The 24,467-nt window shown below is 37.7% G+C and overlaps 1 protein-coding gene across 3 annotated transcripts in view; it reads left to right on the forward strand.

Moving 5' to 3' along the window:
* Positions 1-677: 677 nt before the first annotated feature.
* Positions 678-24,467, forward strand: part of LOC100891480 (neurogenic locus notch homolog protein 2) — a 43,621-nt gene continuing 19,831 nt past the window's right edge. For all 3 annotated transcript variants that reach the window (XM_003724342.3, XM_011663633.2, XM_003724340.3), the window contains exon 1: positions 678-1,357. The gene's annotated coding sequence lies outside the window, so the exon portion shown is untranslated. The remainder of the gene's footprint in view (positions 1,358-24,467) is intronic.

Here is a 24,467-nt window from a genome sequence, read left to right on the forward strand (position 1 = left end):
GAGAGGAGAGAGAGAGAGAGAGAGAGAGAGGGGGGGGGGGAGAGAGAGAGAGAGAGAAGAGGGGGTAAGGCGGAATCGAATGAAAACAGAATGACATTCTTCAAAAGTTAAAACTATGACGAACTTTTGTTTAATATTCAGATGCATACCGTATCAGCATTATTTTTGTTATTATTCCCTGACTTTCTCGAAAGCCGTTCAGCATACCATTCACCCACCCTCAACAAAGCTTGTCTAAAGCTCTGGGACCCCATTGCTGTCATCGCTGCCAAATTTGACGATAGAATATCGACGAGTTTGGAGTCAATGGCCGCTCCTGAAACTTAGGTGGTTACTCCCGAAACACACGATAAGCCTTCCCTAAAGCTCGCTGATATTTTGTAATAAAAAAAAAATGAGGCGACATAATACCAGTGATGTATTCGGAACCAACAACAAATTGAAATTGCGCTTCAGAAGGGGCAGGATTTACTTCTAAGGGAACATGAAGAAATGAAAACCTAACCTATCACGTAAACATGAAAGAATGAAAATAATAATACCGCCTACGACTACTTTCTTTTTCTTTGACATCATTGCTGCGATCGTCCGTCCGTCCGTTCGCTCGAACGCCGACGCACGCGTCTGCTACAAAATATCGTCTGCAACGCATTGCAATTACACACTCAACGCTGAAATCGCGCGAAGCTTTTAGCTCACAAATTTCTTCGCCTTCCATAAATCACTCCTGATCATTTTTCTTCGAGCAGACATCAGTCATCGCTTCGTTCCATGCCGAAGCAAGCCAGCCAGGAATCAAGCTGAATGGATTGAGTGGAATTAGTCACACCTTGGTAAGCTTGGGATTTAACCAACTGACCGCGGTCAGATTTTGTCCAATATTTCGACACCTGCGACTGGATTTTTTTAGAGGACCAATTTTCTTTTCTCAGAGCACGCCACGAAACTCGACCAGAAATATCATCCATCAATTCATTCGAGTGGATCGTATAGAAATATATTAATCCCATTACAAAAAGTACACACATTTTGTTTGCAGCCGAATTTCCATTGGCAAATATGCAATTCCAAGACCGTGTGGAACTAAACTGAAAACAATATTGTCAAAGGAAATAGTTTTGTATGACAGTTTCACGCTTCACTTCTTCAGCTTAGGCCAGTTTAAGGTTAGCTTGGATATCGACGGGTTGCTGTCGCGATTGGACGCCAGTACCTCGGGCGGAAGGTGGCAGAAACAAAGCGGTGTTCTCCGCAGACGTGGAGTTTGTGCTTGTGGTTCCTATTTACATTTAAACGGAAATATCACAGTGACCAGTTTGGAAATCTTACAAGTTGCTGAAAACGAGGAATATTTCCGGTACGTATTAATTTATTACCATGATACCAAATTTATTCTTTGACAAAGTCATCGGAATTATGACTGAACTTGCATTGTGTTACAGGCATCATATTACTCCAGCAATTAACCCACAAATGGAATTCAGTGGACTTTGATTCTTGTATCATTTTCCAAATATTATTCTAACTGGGTTTTATGAATGTGCAACTAGCATGTCGCGATATATATAGGCCTAGTAGTACAGAAATAGTTTGCAGAAAAGAGCAGCAAGGGTGTAGTATTTCATGGGTCATTTGCGTGGTAAGATCTGTATTATGTTGTTGAGCCAAAATAGTTGTAATCTTTTATACTTAGTTTGAATAAACTTTTATCTTTGATTTCACGATGTGATTATCATTCCATCAGCAGAATTTTCTTTTATGAATTGTAATCTCAAAACAGTATGTGGGAAATAAATACTTTGATATGGAATCATAATTCATATGGTAATCTCGTTTGTCGGGTTCACTTTCAATTTGGTATGGAATATGGACCAAACGAGACTGAATGGCGTTTACAGTGTGGGCTTATTAGCTCAATGGCTCTGATCTCGCTATATTGCTTCAGCATTAGGTCGGATATGGTATGTCAAATAAAGCTGTATTAAATGAATCGCCGAGGCAGTGTTTGGTCATTAAATACCTCGAAAACTACCTTGTCCTGATTTCATATTCTAAATTTTATCGAGCCCGTCTTATCTTTACCTTCATAAGTCAACCTCACGCGGAACAAAATAATGTCATTATTCATCTCATCACTGCCTATTACGCCATCAAGTAATTTAGGTTTATGGGCAGACCCTTTAACCTTCTGCAGTTAACCGACTGTAATTCAAATGACCCCATTCAGTTACACACGCATCGATCAGCCTCTTTAATGAGCTCGACTCAATCACTCCGACTGCCAATATAGTTCGAGGTCTGTGTTGATGTCATGTCATTATCATAATCGAATCCTAGAGATAGTTAGTTAAATATTAAAGCATCTCGCTATTCAACGTAGTCGTTAGTGTCATGTTATTTCTCGGAGGCAAAGTCATTATTGCAATCACAATGCATGTAATTCACAAACTCTGTAATACCAGAAAGTTAATATTCCGTAACTTGAATACCTTGTATTTCAGGTTATTCAAAAGTCACTGTACACATAATGTTATAGTTAATGTCTTTGTAAGCATTATTGACCTTCTTCATATTAGACGTATAGATGTTGATATTGCCGTCCTGATGCGATGTACCTCGAATAGCTATTGTCAGACAATCATGAAGGATCAATCTATTTTTAAATTACATCCGCCTGATCTCTTTCATCAAAACGACTTCAATAATTATCTCTCATCGATCTATCTCGATCTCGCTGGCATCACCACGAGAAAGAGACAGAGAGAAGTCCCAAGTATGATGTGCTTGCAGAGAGATCGCATGGAGCGGAATCCTGCAAACTCTGCATGCCGGGGTTCAAATTCTCGTCAATTTCCCGTACAATTTTGATCAATTGTCTCCCCGTTGAATTAGCGCAGGAAATTTAACTGTATGAAACTTCCCGGCAATATTATATTGGCAGACAGTGTGACATGCCCCAGAACGAATGAAGCGTCGAGTGATGATGATGATTGTGATATTGATATCTGGGACAAGAAATTACCAGGTTACATATTTAGAAAATTGGAAGCAAAGGTACAGAAGAAATGGTAACAATTTTCAAGGAGGCATGAGGTCAGTCAAATATCAGAACGAAGATGTGATTTCCAAAATGATAATGCATATCTCTTTCCGATCAAAATTGTGATGTTGATACGTTATCAAAAGTTATTGTTACTGTATAAAGAAGATGGAGTGACAAATCTTTGGTGTGCCAACAAGTTCGCGCAGAAATTGCCATTTGATATACCTTATTCTGTTTCATTATAGGAATTATTCATCTAATCTGTAATAGCTTTTTGTTAGGGAGAAAAGATTGTAGAGAGATAGGGCACTCACTACCTTTGTTATTCAATTTCTCATATTAAGATAATTATGATTTGATTGATGTGTTTCATTTGCAAAAGTCATGTTTTTATTTTTGCTATTCTTTATAGCCATTCTTTTATCATGATTGTGAAAATTGTGAACATTTTCTAATTGATGCGGGTGCTATATTATGAACATAACTTGTTTGCTGATAATGATGGGAGTTTCTTTCGAGATAAACGCATAATCATTTTTCACTCGCAGTGCCACTCATCATATCTATGTTGTATCAATTACGAATTCTAACAAACCACTGAATGAATGCGAGTAGTGCTGGTGTTCTTTTGAATTCGAAATATCGAACTATTGTTCAGCATTTTTTAAGGTTTATTCATTCATAAACCTGTCATTCAAAATTCAGGGGTGTGGAACTTAACGTCATGCAACGTTGTGACGAAAATTGGGTATCAACTTTTTTTTAAAGTAAACAGACACGTTTGTAGAGCATGACTGAAAATAGAAATATCTTAACCTCGATGCGAGCTAGAACCACTAATCGAATTTTGATTCGACCAGGGAGTGGTAATTATTCTTCTTGGCAAGTTCTTCTAGAGTGATTTTGCAAGATAGAAAGGTGTATTTATTGGAGAGAAAGTGAAGAAAGAGAGTGGGAAATTGGAGGGAGGGACCGAAGAGAGACAGAGAGAGAGCAGAGAAGAAATACGAAGTAGAGGAATACACACATTAAAAAAAAGGTAATTTTGTTTTATTCCTTCAATTGTGTAATACAAACATACATTGAATACAATAAATAAACGTTTTCAATATTGATTGCTTATACATAAACATGATTAAACAAAAACTCATTTGCAGTATATATATAACTGAGCCAAAATTGAAAGTAAACTTGAAGTACATTAATAATTTATAAGTCAACCGTACATATATTATTCACTTATATACAAAATATACATACACACACACCCACACACACACACACGCCACACTCAGAGAGAGAGAGAGAGAGAGAGCAGAGAAGAAAGAGGAAGTAGAGGGACACACACACACGCACACCTCTCCCCCACATACAGAGAGAGAGAGAGAGAGAGAGAGAGAGAGAGAATGGTGAAGAAATTAGAGAGGGCGGGAATTAATTTTGACTTCTGAAAAGTGACAAATAAAGTATATGGCTAAACTTAAAATTAACTCGTTGAGGTCCATTGGTGTTAATGCTCTTTTTGTGTAGACTGAAATTGGTCTTTAAAAATCTTCAACAGGACCATTCAGATTTAACATGATATTACCAGTAAAATATCACCTTGGGCCTTAAATTGTAGGCTTCGTGTCGTATTTTATCGACCACAGTATAGAGTAATAACTCGCTCTAGTGATTATTTACCCTGGCATGTTTGTTCTTTTCCCCTATTGTCCCCCGTCCTTTTCAATATCTGATACTTTTCACGATGTCATTCAAGACAGGTTACAAGCTTCGGTAGGTCGCGTTATCTATCCGTTATTATGATTCTACGGAACATAACTCTCTGCAAATCCCAAGGTTAATTTTGGAAATTTCCTAGATACGATGTATGATTTCCTGAATCTATGTTTCCTGAACAATAAACGAGCACGTTTCTGAAAGCATTATAGGTCACAATGTAAGATTCAAAATCTATTCAGCGCAGGGATATCCTTGAAGAGTATTCATAATGTGTACTTTCTGAAATATCTCACGCGTCGTTGTGAATTGTAACAAATAAAATCTTTTGTACCAGTGACTACCAGTGACTATATATCATAAAATTGACACATATTGTCAGCCTGTTTATTTGCTTTTCAACTTTGAAATATTTCCCTCTACATCTTTCTCAAGATTCGATTAAGTTGGATTTTAGTCTTCACAAAAGCCTTTTCATTCTGTAAAGGTGGATCTAAAATCTCTAATTGTATAATTTCTTGACTCGATCTTTTACTGCAGGGTAAATGGAATTGAAAGTCGGAAGTACATTATAATGAACTACTGCTCAGTTTCTCCATCTCTTTATGTCTATTTAAAGTCTTGTAAAGGCAGCAACACCAACTGAAAATATAAACAATATATCTTGAATTTGTTTGCGAACATAACTTGGTTTGTGCATAAAGTCTAAACCGACTCTCACGGTGAAGAACTTCATATTCTCATCTTGAGTTTGAATTCTCTATCTATGGTCTGATTACTTTATATATTTAATATATTCTTATAAACTTGATAACAGCCTACCTTACATGGCACCTTTTATGCCAAGTGTAATGATAACTTCATAATGAACAGATTATAGAGCAACAAACTTAGCTTTAGCGGGGAATTACAGGACGATAATTGACCTTAACTATATATTATTTCTGGCAGACGTATATAGGCATGCTATATATAATCATTCTCTTTATCACAATATCTGATGATATCTCAGCATTCCATATCCGTCTTCGATATATAGTGATTCATAATTGTGTCTGTCATCATCGTGGTGCATCACGAGCCATATTCGTCCATTATATTGCTTGCCCATCATCCCCATGTCATACAAAGTGAGAAATGCTTCCTGTTCTTATTAGCACGTTTAATTCAATTTACCAGCCATCTTCCTCTGTTTGAGATATGAACGAGGCAGTTTTTTTATTAAATATTGTTGTCAAACAATTCTGTTGGAATTTGAAGCTGGTTGCATGATCCTGATGATGTCCGAATTGCACCCTTGGTATTGTCTTGTTTCCGACTTGCCCAAAATAATGGTGTGACAGAAACTTTAGAGATTTTAAAAAGTTTTTTTAAAACACCGATGCCAAACACTTGTGGTATGATCTAAATTTCGTTGGATAACGTGTGAATTACAACCTAACCCAAAGCATCTATTGAAGTCCAAGTCCAAGCTATTATGTCCCATGCGTTACCGACCAGACAGACAAATGATATAATGTATATTTTGTAAATTTATGTTCATGATTCTATAATACAATTTAATATTACGTAGTAGCATATATATGGAACATACATTGGACTTGCCCATTGACGAGGGCAAGTTCAAGCTCAATAGTTCTCACCGATTCATCAATTAGCTCGACAGAGATCAGCCTAAAGACAAATAGTAGAAAAACAACTAAATAATTTTTTTTTATAGTGATGAAATTGCTTTGAATGATTTCCTTTCGATCCAAACGGATCTTCAAATCTTCGTCTGATCACAACCGTACATACGCGTGTATCGCCACTGTGATTAAAGTCGTTCCGAATCACCATTTCCTCCTTCATGAGACGCTCATATCCTTATCAGGATGGGTAAGAGATTTCGAATTAGTCTCACCGCTCGTAGTTAGACACCTCAACACATAATTCCTATCGCGATCAGATATCTGAATCACTATAAGAATAAAATGTTTCCTTATGACATGGGGAGGGGTACTCACATACAGTATGTGCCGCTTTTTCACCAAACAATCTTAAACATGAGTCCCATTTTTTCCAAATATACCATCAATTTACGTTATATGCCAATTTGAACTTGACTTTTATCACATCTGAACCAGATTGGAAGGTATGGCAACTTGCAAACTTATTAATGAAAAGGATAGGCTGCGCTAAAGGTCACGTAAAATAAATGTGAACGTGCATGAGAATGCACATATTGATTTGAGTTATTTAGGTATACATGACCTGAAAAAGGCGATAAACACCATCCTATACCTCCATAATGAATCAAGTTATGTAGGTCTGATACCAGGGAAGAGTATGGTGTTATGGTTTGGCATGCAACAGTCAGAATCTGCTCAGTGTGCAATAAAAAAGTCGAAAGTTGACACCGTATACTTGTGATCTTCTGTAACAAAATGATATAAATAGAGATAGATAGATTGTCCTTATTTCGGGAGGAAATGTTCAATGCTTGATTAAGTATTCTCATAGAAAGCTATAACAGAACCCATTCTTAGTGCAATTTCAAGAGAAAAATATGATGAATTATAGGGAAAAAATGATATAACATTAAATGATTTGCAAATTATGTCACGAATGAAAGTAGCCATCCATTCTAAAAATATAATTTATACGCTGAATATCCCCTGAATAATCGTAATCTGTGATCATACTTAAACTATCTCAAATGGTATTATAGATGACCATTTAAACCAATATCCATAATCCCTTAGCTGATTTAATGATCTAGCTTATGATTCGATATGTGATTTGGGATACACTTGGAGGTAGAAAAGGACACTCCTCCTTTTTCTCGTTCCCCAAGGGGGTCTGTCGACCCACGATGTAGGTCTCAAATAATCACCCCATATTTCCTCACGTTAACCGATCAATTATTAGCAAGTATGGAGCTGAGCGGATCACTCGACACGCAGATAAAATCGCATCGTATCAAATCAAAATCGGGCGTGGGGCAACACCGATATGCTCATAATTGTGTACACTGTGGTAACAGCAGTGGGGGTAGAGAGTGGTTCCTGAAACGGGGGGGGGGGGGGGGGGGGGGACCACTCTTACTGGATGGATGAAATGCAGATTAATAAGGCCATTGATTGGGGTGGGAGGTGTCATAGCTTCATAGTAATTATTATAGAATCGAAATCGGGCGTGAGGCATTCTTATTGTGTACACTGTGGTAACGGTAGTGGCGTAAAGAATGGTTCCTGAAATTGGGGGTGGGGGGGGGGCGGTGGGGGATGGGGGACAACTCTTACTGGATGGATGAAATGCAGATTAATAAGGCAAGTGATTGGGGTGGGAGGGGTCATAGCTTCATATAAAACCAAAATCGGCCGCGGAGGCGGCATCAATATGGTCATAATAATTGTACACAGTTTGGCGTGCACAACAAGGGGATAGATGGGTACCGGTCTTACGCGATGGATGAAAAGCGATTTGACAAGTTATTGATTATGGGGAGGGTGTGTGAAGGGTCGCAGCATCTTCTTTTCGTGTTTTCGTTTTCCCCCTCCCTTTCCCACTCTCTTTTCTCTCTCCCTTTTCGCCGTTACATTTGGCACACTCGCCTTGTGCCCCCTCCCCGTAGGTAAAAGTCTCCTTCCTCCAAAATTATTATTTGATTTCAAAGTAATTTGATCAATATTGGAACCCTCTTGAAGGTTAGGTTTGTCTGGGCTGATAATAACCCTCAAGGACACTCTATTTAGCCATAAGGGAAATGTTTAAATGAGAACAAAAATTACCGAAGTTTATTAAGCGTTGACGCATTCTTACCAACGAGGGAGAATAAACATAATGTCAAAACTCAAGAGAAATCTTATTTTGACGTAACGTGGAGAGTAATTATTGTACCTGGTTGCTTGAGAGCAAACGTGATTTTTATATACATCATTATACCTAATAGATGTCATGCTAAAATGTATTTATCACTTTAATAGCACCTGTGAAATTTTTGAACCAACATGTAGATGACAGACCAACTTGATCTCTTGATAATTTTAGCGATAAGGAACCATTCTGTCCTCAAAAGGTAAAAAGGATGTGACCAATTCCACTCGTTCTTATCAAGGGAGTAATTTGATCATCAACTTGTATTTAGCCTGCATTCGCGCTTAAAACACGACATAGAAGATTGCTCTTCGTCTTACATCCAAACTAGGTTTCCTTTGTTCGAGCCAACCTACGGGCTTGAAACTGGATCAAACGGTTTTTGTACTTTGGTGTTATTCTGGCCCATTTAGGCGCGGCATTCTCATGGAATTAGAAACTCTAGCGGGACGCGCACAGGAGATAGAAAGTGGGACAGGATTCGCCGCAGTGTAAATCTCACCCCGCGCTGAACATTAGGCGCATTCTCGCATGCGAATGGGTAACTTTATCTGGACATGCACAATGACCGTCGACTTGAAAATGGGACAGCTATTTTACCCTTGGGTTTTTTGCTTCCTTCTGCATCGGTTCCCCGCCTCCACGCCAGTCAAAAAAAGACGGCAAATATAGAAAGAGACAGAGAATAAACAGCCTGAGCAAATGTAATGTGTTTTCTCTGCTGTAATGTGTGTCACCGATTACACAATTACCACGGGAATGTGCCGATTTCTCCCTCTTTTGCTTCATTTCTTTCTCACTTCATCTCGCTTTCCCTTTCTTTCTCCCTGCACCCCCTTTACCCCTTCTCCTATGTCTTCTTATTCCTCTTTAAAAAGATGTTTTTTCCTTCTGTACATGGGCGCCTTTACATTACGGTCTTAACATCGTGATTGTATGTTGGGAGTTGCCCTTCTTTTTTCTAATTCCATGCACTTTATGCCTGGATGTTTTGGACTGCAGTGTAAACGGTCTCATCTATCTCTCTCTCTCTCTCTCTCTCACTCTCTTTCTTCCCCTCTCCTCCTTTCTTTTCTCCCTCTTCACATTTTGTTCAGATTTATACCAAATGTGATCATCGTTTTAAAATGACTGGCTTGTGCATGGCGTCTCATTATTCAGTAGTCGATCAGTCCATTGTTTTCTGCTTGGTTCAAGCATGTGATGGGTCATTCGATTGTTGATGTCTTCATAAATTACTATCGACAAGACAAAGTAGGGAAGGTATTCTGTATTCTGGAACCGTTTACTTCCTATGTTTGTTTGCATTTCATGTCCACAGGATATAGAGGAATGAAATAAACGAAAAGATAGGTGAACATATTTGATTACCTGTTTTATTGGGAGGTTTGACAAAGGAGGTTCAATAATCGTTTAGGTGGGAGAGTTCAAAAGTTTTATGTTCTCAATATAGCCTATGTTTCATAGAATTACTGTGCTATAAATACAAATGTAAATTTTTATCCCAGTAGTATTCTCTCCTCTGTAAAGCTAAGTGCTGAGCCAGAAGGGCATTAACTCATGATATTTAAACACAGAGATAGATACCTGTTCGAGATGTTATAGTGTATAAAAACCCGCATCGGTTATTTTCTTTTAATTCAGCGATGCAGTCTACGTCCTTCACAAACTAAGTCTAACAAAAGCCATATACAAAACACCAGAAAGGGGGTTAAAGCCGCAGTCTCTTACATGCAGATAATAGCCTCAATTACACGTGAATAAGTAGATGTCATACAAGAACAGTTACTTTCAAATGAAAGAAGGATTGACTCGGAAAGACAAAGTTCGGGTTCATTGGATAAAGTAGGATTAGGATTTGGAGACAAAATCTTCTTCCAGTCTTCTTAAGAACACCATGCAAGAACTTAGGTCACCTGTGCATAGTTTGATAACATTGTTGATGACAAAAGTTATTTAGATTTTCACAAATTTTGTATGGAGTGAAATGCATTGTAATTTTTCAGAATAAAGCGAATTAAACTGAATCTTCAAAATTCTGTGCCAGGCCAGAAAATACAGTAATGAAGAAAAATATATGAAAGACAGCATTTCTGAAGACGCGTTCTCATAATGTTAAAATGAAGATGTGTTTTCCAGTAAATTTGATTGCATGAAAGTTTCATTAGTTTGTTTTTATTTCACTAGTCCAAAGAATCTATCTGCTGCATGAAGAAAAAAATATCAGAATTGATTGAAACTAGTCTCTCAAGAAAACACAAATGTTCCCAGACAGAGCTCAAGATTAACGTTAATGGTAAATTCAAGATGTTTTTTAGACACTGGTTGCCTGTAAATTTTAGGTTCCTATTTTGTTGGTCCAGTCAACCCATCTATAATGAAAAATAGATCAGAATTGATTTAAACAGCTTCTCCAGAAAATGCAGATTATCTTCTAACAGCACAAGATTAGCTTTAATGGTAATCTCAGGAGTCCGAGGTTTACCCCACTTAAACGGAAAACATCCCATTCCTCACACCCGACCGCCGCGAAACTTCACCCCAACTCATTCCGAACACTTTTAAGCCATTTATCAACCCCACACAGCATTCAATACACGGACTGAATGTATCAAATATCAGGCCTGTATATCAGTTGTCCGCTCCCGATACACCAATTTGTACCATTTTCCCACATGTGCATACTTTGGCTGCCAAGTCTAACTTGTCTAAGTGGCTCTAGAAGGGTTGGTACAGGGGCGAGTCGGGAATATTTTAAAGTTTAGGGATGGGGTGTCAGAGCGAATTCGTCGAAAGGTTTGACTGCAATTTTATACGTAAATATAAAACGGTAATTTATATAGGATTCCTTGTCTGTTTAAATCTGGCAACAAGTTGAAAAGGGTCTTATAAGATTGAAAAAGCTACGTGCACATTATCCCAAAGTATGCTCAAGGAGCCTACATAGAACTACCCTTGTTTTAGCCGAGCTTTCTATAAAGACGCTGACTGCATTCAAGGAATTCCTTCCTCCGAGGGATCCATTTACTACCCTTGGGTGGAGAGTGGCAATTGTAGACTAATGTCTTGCCAAATGACATCACAGTCTTGGCTAGGGCCTACTATCCGATTACTTATCCTTTACATTAGACCATTACACCTCTACATTTCTCTATAATTAGTGTTGAAAATCTACAAAAGTGGAGGAAATATTTGCACTATATTTTTTTGCCGACACGGGTATCTAAAAGGATCCTCATTAAAATATTTAAAAATCGACTACACAGGGCATTTGCCGAAAGTCTGGGATTTCGAGTGGGGGTTGTCTCCCACAACCTCCTGGCGATGCCCATTGATTGGTAATGACTTTGATGGTAGATTAAGTCTGTTTGTGACCCATTGGAGACACACTGAGACACCAGATGAACGCAACAGCTGATGCTCATATCAGCAGTCTTCGGGAAACAGGAATGGTTATACTGTGCATGTATATGTCACTGGCCTCTATAATGTCATCAATGGAGCATAAATATTAAATCTGATCATATTTACTTTAAATTGATGACTATTGAATGAAGATTCTAATCATTATTTGTTATAACGTCATCAAATTCTAGGTAAATAGAACAATAGATTGGGATGAACAGGTAGAGATGGCAAAGATAGGGCTATACACCCACACCTAAATAGGTATATTATGAGTTCTAAAATAGATACATTTGGCGTAAAACTTATTTCACTCAAAATGCATTCAAAATTCGCAACCAGACTTTGAAAACAAAAGGGAAGTTTTTAAATGAAATAAAAATGGATTAAATGTCATTAAACATTGTGTGACATACGTCTGTTGATTCTATGCCAAGAATGTTTTGCATCGTTTGATAAAGGAGGTACGTTAACTTACATTTCTTTTATATTAAAAAGTAATCGAATAGTTCCCTTCATGTATGGATAAAGCAGAACAGTTGTAGGCAAGAAATGCACTGAAATATTTCAAGGCTTCTAGAGCGACTTAAGTGACAGGTAAGAGTACTCTTGTACAACTTGATAAACAAAATATGATATTCCTTACAGGTTAATAACCCTAGACCGGTTATATGATACAATTCTGTTACAGAGATGATGGTAGTCCTATATATTTTTACGATGTCTAGGTAATGTAATATAAATGTTCGGTGCGGTTATTTGTACAGTAATGCCCTTCCAGTCGATAACTGAAAAAGTTGCCATTTCTAGAAAATTGACAAATTAATTTAATGATTTCTATTCGATCTTCCATTCATTACAGGAATCACTTACGATTCCGCTCCCTCACAATATTATTGTTAAGTGTAATTTGCTATTTAATTAAACATATACAAATTGGTTGGCATTGTCCTCGGGACTGAGTATACAAGAGCCCATGGAGGGTGGGTGGGGGGGGGGGGGGGGCTGAGTGAGAGGAGGGCTTGTAACTACACTTCTGTGAAGGCATGCTCTGTTGCGTTACTGATTCGGGTGGAATTGAATTTTTGACAGGTCTACAAAAGCATGCATGTATGTATAGCTGAAATTGAATGGTTCTTGATCAAATATCTAATATGCAGGCAATATTTCATGATCACATTGATTTTAGATTTGTAAGAAAGAAAACAAAGGCAATATCACGGAGCAGGCGCCATTACGTCTATCGCGTTACTTTGTGTGTGTGTGTGTGTGTGATTTAATACCCAATGAACATTCGCAGTGGAGAAAGATGGTGAAATTGTACATGACGAAAAGCAAACATGTTGGCGGGAGGAGAAGAAATGATCCCGCTGCATGAATGGACGAGAACTAGCCACTACAAAGTTACTGGTGACATGTTCTCCATTACCACCAGACCAAAAAGTCAATAGGTGGTGTCCGTTCATGGCGACCGCTGCTACGCTGGTATGCTACTAATCACTTGATCACTTCAGATAACAAAGAAGAAGTGTAGAAACGGAGAGAGAATTTTCGGTCGAATTAAAATGAAGTACATGTGTTATTTAGCGCCTAACATACGATGCCTTTATAGGTAGGGTTATTTTAGAAGAGTGTGAAAATCCTAGAAATTAAAAAAAAATAGAATCAGGTGGATTTAAATGAAACTAATAGAAGAGGCGTATACCTTTTTGCAACGAAGACTTGTTGGGAAACAAATAATTATAAAGGAGCGGATTTATACTTTTTAGCACAGGGTAAAAAAAACAATAGTTTTAACCGAGATTCAATTATGGAGAAAAATAGTGATCCAAAATGATATCACACTTTAAGCTCCAGAAGAAGAAAGAAGGAAGAAGATTTAGCAGAGAAGTAATGTCGACTGAAATCTATCTCATCACGTTTTTTTCTTCCCCTAGACGGAGTGCGACTCTCCCTCGAAATGTCATATCCAGCGTGCACTTAGTAAATCTAGGTTAGATAGAAAACTGTTGCTATCCTCCATGTTCTCTGCTTCGCGTGCCAGAAAGGTTACAGCTGTATGGGGGTATAATGGGGAGCCCTCCCACTCGCAAGGGGGCGAACCGTTTGCTCCCTTCACTTAAACGTCAAATCTAGACAATTGACCCGATAAAATAGGCGGCACATCTTCTTATCGAAGTCTAAATCTGTTGTTTTTATCCTCAACCTGTGTTTTGGGGGTATGTCTATTTGAAAGGTTAGTGGATGATTTTTTTCGTACGTCCGACAGAAAAGGAATGTCATTGTTCCTTGACCTTGTAAATAAACTAAGATGAGCTTTTTTAAGCGGCAATGATGTAATCTGTTTATTTGTGGTCACGTATACAAGATTTCAGATGAAATTTTAAGTTTGGCAAAATGGAAATTAAATGATATGGGTTCTTGACCTTCCAAAAGAAACGAACTTTAAAAAAAAAATGTTATCTTGAATTCTGACAATGGAATTACCTTTCGAAATACTGGTAGAAAGCAATGTGGCATTTTTGTTATACTTTTACAGAACTTAGGTTTATGTTAGGTTAGGTTAGGCTTGGACAAAATATTTCTGAACCATTTTATCGAAGACATACCGGAGTGGAATGTGAAATCCCATTTACTGAAATGCACAATCCAAGGTAAGACCTAGCCTATTTTAACCCTGCATGTGTTGTGCATACTTGATGGGAATATCGACTTGATTTCCATATCTTTCTCTGGTCGTTACTCCACTATATAAGACTATTTTTACCAAAATTATTTTACAGATATCAATATTTTGGCCTTAACTTTCAGTTTAGTTTAAGTTATATGATTCTGTGAGAATCTTTTTTCCATCAGTACCAGAAAAAGATTAGCATTCCTGTCAATTTACTTACAGAGGCAGGCTCACAGTAACCAAAGGCGCCATATTTGAGACTACCTAGCTATATTTGACTTTCGACCCCCCCCCCCACCACCACCCTTAAAAGCAATCCTAGCTCCGCCATAGCACGAGGACTTTCCCTCAAAAGTGCATGTCGCATCCTTCGTATTTATATCCTCATCTATATACAAAAAGGCCAATTGACAACCATCTGATTTCGTAGACGTACGAATTATACATTCGGATTATACGCCTCCACGGTCGTCAGCCGGTGTCCCGTACTCTCAGGGCTCTGTTTAAGAAGAGAGGGACAGAGAGAAAGAGAGAGAGAGAGAGAGAGAGGGAGAAATAGAGAGAGATAGAGAGAGGGGGACAGGGAGTCAGACACTTCTTTTGTCCGTAATGTTTTCCTTTATCTTATGAATTATTAGATCCAAGACTAGATATTACGCTAAATTTATGTAAAATGGGGCTTATTAATGTAAAACAGGGCTTATTATAGGCAATCTTCACCATTGGTTGCAATTTCCTTCAAATTGATCAATTAGCCATAAATTTGGATTACACATGATTACGCATTACATTCAGCCTTTTATTATTTTTTATCTCTTTCCTGATCTTCTTTTTATCCTTCTTTTTTAGGTGGTGGTTATTATCAAGTCAATAACCTCGTATCAATATATCTATCGATGATGTTATCTTGCGATCGTCGTCGACATAATGTTGGATATAGTCGTTTCATGATGTTCTTACAAAAATCAACAAATACACCGGGTTCCTCATGCCGTTCTGTTCCATTACATCTTCACACGAGTGCGTTTTACATTCCTCATTACGCATAACATTATTATCATTATTACCTTTCCCGAGCTGATAATAAATGGGAAAAGTGGGGGAACATGTACTTGTAATCACATCAGTATTCTTTGTGGGCATGTATCAATGAGATTAGAGCAAGGCTCGATACTGTCTCGGTAGGATTATAATCGCATTGTATAAAGTAAGGTTTGAAAACGTTATTATTGTAAATGAGAGAGAGAGAGAGAGAGAGAGAGAGAGAGAGAGAGAGAGAGAGAGACTGACGTCGCGGAATGATGCACAGTTAACTATGATTAAATTATTATATGTATTGTAATTCAACTGAACAATTCTTTGAGCTTGAAACTTTGTCAAAGGCATGGGCAATCTTTGTCCCTCGTGGTATATTCACAAGAACACTGGAGGGTGAAGGTTAAGGTGCAGAAGACAAAGGTGTTGACGACTAAGGAGTTGAATGCTAAGGTGTTAAAGACTAAAATATTAAAGTGTACGGTTTTAACATTAAGGTGTTAAAGACTAGGGTGTCGAAGGCTAAAGTTTTTACGACTTAAGTATTAAAGACTAATGTTTTTCGGAGTAAGGCATTGAAGACTAAGGTGTTAAGACTATAATTATACACATGTTGAAATTTGTTGGACTTCCCTTTTCTTCATGGTGTTATAAATGGCAATATCGTTATTCTAATGAAACCTCACAGTATGGAGAAATGTATTCACTTGGAACACTTCAAATAAGAATTTATATAGACCTAGAGTTGTTTTTATATATTCCATATTCGACTAACTATTTAAAAAAGTATATATACACATATCAAAATAATATCAGGATATTCTATCATTCATATAGAGTATACATAATCGGTTAGAAGCAATTTTGAAAAATACATTCGGAAAGAATAGGTATATGATATTTAAAAAGAAATCACAATCTGATTTGATGATTTGACCCATATACGGTGATTATGGAAAGCACCGTTGAGATTGCCGGCCACTAAACGGTTTGAAGACGTGACTGAACTTACAACTTCGCGGGAAAATGTGATCCTTTAATGCGCAAAAATTGTTTCGCCTCCTGTATCGATAACACAGTCTAGCTTTCTTTATTCACACTATGACACATTGAAAAAATGAATTGTCATAATTCACACGGTTGATTGCATGCATTTTCTGATCTTTAGTCAAGAAAGAAAACGACACATTCTTGACAAGCGTAAATCATTGCTCCCTATCTGAGACGCCGTTGTTGAATTATCAACAAATGATTTAGTCATTTTTAGTCGCTGCATGTCGAGGCGATCTCAATGTACTCATTCATTCGTATACCCATAAGCATAATGAGTGGAGACGCCTTGCCAAGATATGCCAGCGAAATCAAATTCCAAATTTCCCAAGCGAGTAGAAATGTTTGCCGTAATATAGCCGCATGTCTTCGCTAATGTTTGATTTGGATATAGGCGACGTCTCATCTTATGCACTTGATTTTTATTGGATTGTCGAGATCTGATATTCAGTTTCTTGCTCAGCAACTTTATCGGAATATTACTTTTCCATCAAAAGTCATAATTCTCTTCAAAAAGCCCGTAATATGATCGTTATATAAAGAAAAGAAAACGTCAATTCTTTTCGCTTTCAGTGTTTGTTTTTGATGATACAGAATAATGGGCTATCATTCGCCAGCTTTCTTGAAGGGATTTCTGTGAAGATGCTCCAACTGTTCATAACTTTATTCTTCCATTTATATATCTTGTTATACTTCCATTTCACTTTCCTCTCTTGTATGTGACCAAAGGGTTAGTTATGATTACATTCTACATTGGAGGTATATGATATCAAATCTACATGTATGCTCTTGAAATATTTCAGGTGTTGATTACTTATACTGTTCCAAAGGTCAAGTTGCAGTTCAACAGCACAAAGAAGGAACCTATGTAGACATTCTGTACACCTGTCTTACTCTTATCTCATATAAACTTTGGGTCTCACATCTGTAATAGTGTGACCTTGCTGTTTCGCGATCATTTCGTTTCATGTAACGTAGCACTTATAAAAACAATATCACACCCTTGTCAGCTATCTGTGTCTTTAAACTTCAGTCAATTTTACTAATTTATGCTGTCAGCATGACATAATTTATAAGGAATACTCCTGTCATAATTAGGGTTGCACGGCCCTCGGAGAAAACAGTATTAATCCCGATGAGGATACCCTGGGTAAACCAGGCATATTGTTATTATTACTAATCTTATTATTGAGATTATTATATTATCATTATTCATCCAGTCAGGCTTGTTTATATCGTATTTGCACTGCAGTGCGAAGAAAGGGTTAAATGCCCCTTACCACCCCCAAGCACCGCCACCCTCTCGTCCAGTTCTGCGCGCCTCCAACTTCAAGGTTGACGCGATCAAGTTGAAAAAGGTTTCAATAAGGCAAGGCAAAACGAAGCGAAGACAAGGAGAAATGTGAATTGACAGAAATAGGGGAAATCTGATGAATGCCACAATAGCGGTACATCTTCCCCGGAATATAATGGATGCAGACGTTCTAAAAATGAAGCAAGCGAGCGAGTGCCCCTTCCTGTAAGGAGCATATATAGCGAGCCTTTTTTTCTTTCCTCCAAAGAAAGCATTTCTTGGATTTGATAAAGATCTAGAGATGTTTTTTCGATGACTCATTTTTATTACATCCCTTACTCTTATTGTCCATGTCTAGCGTGTTTGAACGAAAAATGCGAATGTCATTGTATGTCTGGACGTATACAAACAACAAAGAACCTTTCTTAGAATAAAATTATACCGAACGCTGGAGAAGACTTTGTGTATTATGGACAAAGCTAAGTGGAAATAAGGTTTGCTTTATTATCCGTGTTCTAGCAGAATCGTGCGCTACACTATTGCCTGTTTTCACCAATGCATTGTAATTATACGGTTGAGGAAAAACATTTATGGTCATTCATTCTAACTCATTTAATTTAATGAATGTGTAACTTTTAAGGTCGCAGGTGGCCGCTTTGATATGGCACCATTCAATGACATGAACACGTAAACAAAAGGTTCTAGGTTCGATCACCATGAGCGGTTTTCATCTTATGAAGATGTTAACCAAGTACTCATTCCTTTTCGACTCTCTCTCTCTCTCCCCCTCCCCTCCTTCTGGTGACTCTCTTTTTCTTTCTTTCTGACTATATTACCTTTCGTGTTTCTCCTTCTCTTTCTATGTCTCCGTACTTTTAAGTTCTGTCTATTAATGATCGTGATTGCGATTGGGTTGGTTTAACTTGACTTCTAACAAAGCATGCTTGTAATTAAGCAACCAGAGGACCGACGGCTCTAAGTCCTCTCCGAGGGACTTGGTAATGAGGATTCATGCCATACCAAAGGGTACTATAACGCATCGAATGGTTTCGAACCCGGGATCTTCCGTTTACGAGACCACTGATCTACCATTGAACCATCGTGCCTTCTAATAATGTACACATAGGAGATTAATTCATGGCAATTTGGTGACACTCTTTCTCTTTCTTTCTGACGGTCTTTCCTTTTGTGTTTCTCTTTCTCTTTCTATTTCTGTGTATTTTAAGTTTTGTTATAATAATGTACAAAAGGGGAGATTGATTCATTGTAATTTAGTGATGTCACTAATACAAAATGATTTCCGTTGATTTACTTCCATATTCTCGAACAACAAACAATTATTGCTCACCATCGCCTCTCCTCTGACCAGACTTCTTCCCGATATGACTATGTAGAATCCCCCTGGATACACGGTGACTCATAGCTTACTTTTTACGTCTCCACCACATAATTGCACATAATTTGTCATGCCCACGCCAAGACGCAAATACACATATCATATTTTTATATCGACTCTGGTTTTTTATATACCTCCACTCGCCTAAAAGCCCCCTCGAGTTTTCGAACCAGCTATAAAACGTTTGATTTACTGCGCTTCCAATTTGCACAGTGGCAATCGAACCTTGTATTGGTAACCTATATTTTTTATTGTGACCTAGTGCAGTTAATTTTGTAATTTGTCCTCGGAATATGGCAACAATATCTGCGGCAACTTGGGATGTGGGTCCCCCGAGCCCAGCGGGGTGGCAAGCACTTAACATCCGGACCCAGGGGTCGTACCACCATTACTTCTAGTGTCATCTTCAGCCGTTTACCTGTGCCGAATCGATATTTTGGAGTAAGGCGACACCGTTTTCGGTGTTGTTTTCTTCGCTGCAGAACGGTGGGCAGATACTTTGACGCTTCCAATCATTTACGCATAATTGAATTGCCCTCCCCTAATAGTACGTTGAATGCAGTATGATTCCTTCCAGTATATAATTATGTAACCTAAACATAGACTGCCTTCATTAAACCTATATCACCTGAATAAACATTACAGTTAGAGGAAGAAATTAAGTTGGCATATCTCTATGTCAATTAAGAATAATGATAGAATCTTTAATGAAATTACTCTACGTGCCATTTTCAATCCGGTCGATGGATGTCAAGCAATTATTTTTGCAAAATGTTGACGAAGTAATTGTCAAGGTTGTCTTCAGATCTCCAATTATATCATCTGACCTGATATTGTGTAACCCAATTTTCCGGTCATGAGCTAGACACAGTGGTATGAGAAAAAAGGCTATTGTTATTGTGCATTCCACGATGAAATATTCTGCTGACATCGCAGTTCATTATGATTCATTCTTGAGGTAAAATAGGGAGCAATGGATGAGATCAATCATCACTTTATTAACGCTCAGTAACCACCAATGCAGTTTGTTAATTCCATATTCAGCACAATATCTGTATTGAACTGCATAGCAACGAAAAATGGAAAGACCACCACCTCCGAAATTTTGTACCTTTTGTTGTCTTACATTAAAGGAATAAACTTCACTTATAAGGACTCGTCACAAAAATCGTTATGCAAAATATCAATCAGTGTTTTGCAAATTGTATCAGCTATATTCAAATTCACAGCAAGTTTGTTTGATGGAGCTGGGAATCTTATTCATAGATTGACCATATCGATGATTGTTGACCGTTAAAATATGCACCACATAGTCCTTATATAATTAATGGGAGCTCCAATAAACTTTCGGAAATGTAACATGACTTTGTTATCCCGAAAGACGCAGGACATCAGCATGTGTATTTGTCATGTCGTCATTATGGGGAATTCTGTGTTTCCACAAGACAGTGTATCCATTGTCGCAGCAAGCTTGTCGAATCATTGCTTAAATATATATTTTTGTCGTCATGTTATCGTACCTCATATTAACCGAAGACGACAATTAGCACCCTTAACCCGATCCTCGTTACCTTATCTCTAATAAACGACCCCTCATTATGATCTAGGTTGAAACTGCCCCTCTCCAGACCCCATCATGCCCTTCCGATACAAGCCCTCTTATAAAGTTTATCGAGTTTGCCACCTGACGATAACATCATGGCCTTTAATGAACGTAGTCGCGACACCTTACGCAGATAACAAGGTGTTTGAAGAGCAGAAAGCACGTGTAATGACCAAGGGCGTACTGGGGCCTTTTGGGTGAGAGGAGAGGGGGGGGGGGGTTAGCTAAATTGTTTCAATCAAACACAAAGAAAGTTTCAGATTTTGAAGTTTGCCGACAAAGGGTAAAAGATGATCCCTGATCAACTGTCTGCGGATAGGGGTTCAGAAACATTCCCAGGAAACAACAACAATGCTAAAATGTTTACAATAGACCTAATATGGCAATATATTTATTTATTTTAAGTCATTCGATTTTCATTAAGAATCCATGGTAAAAAGTACCTAATTTGCCTACAATATTACGTATTTCCTACAGAGATTTGAAGGGGGTGTCATAGTCCCCCATCCCCATGACCCCATCCCTCAGCGACACCCTTGGTATATAGTGACACTTATCCGTGAAGAACATTTCCCCCTAACGTGATTCATCCCATGTCCGAAATATAATAACATTTTAAGTGGTGTAACACGAACTGTTCGATGATGCAGCGTGGGGGCGACCTTTATGATATGAAACGTCACTTGCTCCTGGAGAATGATAATCATTTTTTGTGATCTGCTTCGTGTGATGAGAGACGAAATCGTCCATGTCAAGTCATGAGGGATCGGTTGAGGTGCGGGAAGGGTGAGGGTTATTTATCTGGTTGGTGCTAACGAAGAGCCGGTTAACAATTTCCGTGATACCATAAAAGAGATTCATACGTGTGGCACCGGTTGATTTTGTTGGGGGGGGGGCACAACCAGCCTGTGCCTCCTTAAAAATGAGTGTTCTGTTGTGTTTTTTTATGTATAGCTAACTTTTAATGCACCTAAAATTATTTCCTTTTTTAACAAGGAAGTGGAAAAACAGCTTTTTGTATATATATATATATATATATATATATATATATCTAACATTTCAAGAGCAATCCCTGTCGTGTTATGATGTCCTTCAATCCAAATCGAGCTAAAAAGAGATGAAAATAATGTATGTCAAATGTATATTTTTTTAGAAACATTCGACACCGCATTTGATACATTTTCATCTGTGTAATGCATAAATTCATGAATGCTGATCAAATGATATGGAGCTATCATTCATAATTTATGATCGATGAGCTGAAATAAATCACCGATTCATGTTCGTCTTGGGTATACGCTTTATTTAAATATAAGCGAAATGACCTTATCCATGTCTAAAACAAAATCTTCAATATGCAGCGTATAATGTAAACGAACCATAATTTTCCCTGCATTTGGAGCTTTCGTTAAAGAAATAACTTGCCTTTTTAAAAATATATAAAGTCAATGTACAACATTTGTGCTCCAAATCAAAATGTCATACATGAAATCGTCAAAAGTTTTTGGCAGTAAATTGAGTGCTGTAAACAAAATCATCGTGTTTTTTTCTTCAGTTATCACGTTCTTGAATTATTATCGATATAATAGATGCCAACTTGCACCCCTCCACCGAAAAAGGGTTGGACATTTTCAGAATACAATAAAATTATAATTTCCTGTTTTTGGTAGCGTATGTATTAATGACAGCTTTTCATGACGTGATTTTGGTTCATAATTTTATTCAATATTTCAAGGCATCTACCTCTGATCTTTAGGAGCCACCTTCAGGGGGAGGTTATCAAAGGTTGGGGGAACGTCCTCTTCAAATTCCGACTGTAAATAACCCTTGACCAAATCGCTTAAAGGAAATGCGCTCTTCAACTTCCGGAATAATTCGTTTACGTCATAAGCACATCAAAAACATTTTAAGATATGGCGCAATGGGAGTTCATGATGGTGTTTTAATAAGTCATAATCCAGGGACGAGTCGATTTGTTGATCTTGGAAAATGGGGTTTAAATGTGCTTAGCGCAAAGGTCCACAACTATACTGCATTAAATGTTCTTAAAAGAAATGTATATATATATATATCTTAATTGTTCAATCTGGAAAACCACTTCTCCTCAAACTGAAATATATGTTTTTTTTTAATTTAAAAACGTTTAAAGCTGAAATCAATTTTTTGTTTGTGAAGCTATAGCAATCGCAAATTAAGCCCGAGTAAATTAGACAGGCTATAATATTTATCCTATTAGTGCGTTTGTAGAATAATCTTACAAATCAATGTCTCTTAGATGGTATTGAAAAATTGTCAAATTTCTGATACAAAGCAAAGTTGCATTCCTCAAATAAAAGATTTAACAAAATTGAAACTTAAAGGCTATCAGTGTTATTTTTGTGATGTACATCACACTCTAGTGAACCCGGTGGTCCAATGGTATCTCTTTACGAAAAGGTCATCTAGATATATTTTGTTGGTTGAAAGCAGTAAGGAAGACTTGGACCCGATCCTCTGGAGGAATAAATGCAAACAAAATCACAATTATAAAATTCGTGGTTACTTATTATTCATTTTCTTTCACCCGAGTGTGACTTTAAAGACGTCATGGTTTGTAAGTAGCTAAGTAAAGGTTGATTCCGGCTATATAGCTTTTAAAACTTCTTAATCTTTAACGTCTCTTGTCTTTTCCCTGGATGATTAAGCAAGCAGAGATACCTATCAAGTGGAGTGGATTGCGTGGATGAAGTTCAGATTACGCGCAGGATACTCCGAAGGTTATAGAGAGGTAGACCTTGGTGGAGATGTCTAAATATGAGATGTAGATTCATATAGTCTCGTTTGCTTTACAGCGGTATCATTCCACATATTCTGCAAACGGGAGCCTACTGCCAAAGACCATGATCATGATTACATCAATTCCAATTTAGCGGCCACCCCATCAAATACGAGTAGTATAAGATTCCGTAATATCGCGCGTTTGATATGCATTGATTCGGATTTGAGACTATTTCCTGCAACGGCTCCTCGACCGTTATTTTTGTAGTGAATTGGACTTCATATTTGGACTATATACGAATCATGTGTGAGGCTGGATTAACAGACATAAAAAAGAGCACAAATTAATAATGGGGAAGCCTTTTTTGAAAGATACAAGCTCTGTTTGAAGAGGGCACCTTTTCCTTCATTTAGCCCCCCCCCCCCATCCCCTAAATATTCCACTTGGTGCAAACCTAGGTCTTCCGTGCTTGCCTCTCGATGGACTGAACGCCATTTGAACGTGTGATGAATCAATGAAAAGGCAAAAGGCACAAATAAATAAACAAAAAGACTTGTCATAATAGTGTGACAACGAGAATAACGTGTTTGATTTGTCAGTCAGGATTATTAGACTTCATTATGAACTTTTCT

Source organism: Strongylocentrotus purpuratus, unplaced genomic scaffold, assembly GCF_000002235.5.
Source record: "Strongylocentrotus purpuratus isolate Spur 01 unplaced genomic scaffold, Spur_5.0 spur5_scaffold_5, whole genome shotgun sequence".
NCBI classification, from domain to species: domain Eukaryota; kingdom Metazoa; phylum Echinodermata; class Echinoidea; order Camarodonta; family Strongylocentrotidae; genus Strongylocentrotus; species Strongylocentrotus purpuratus.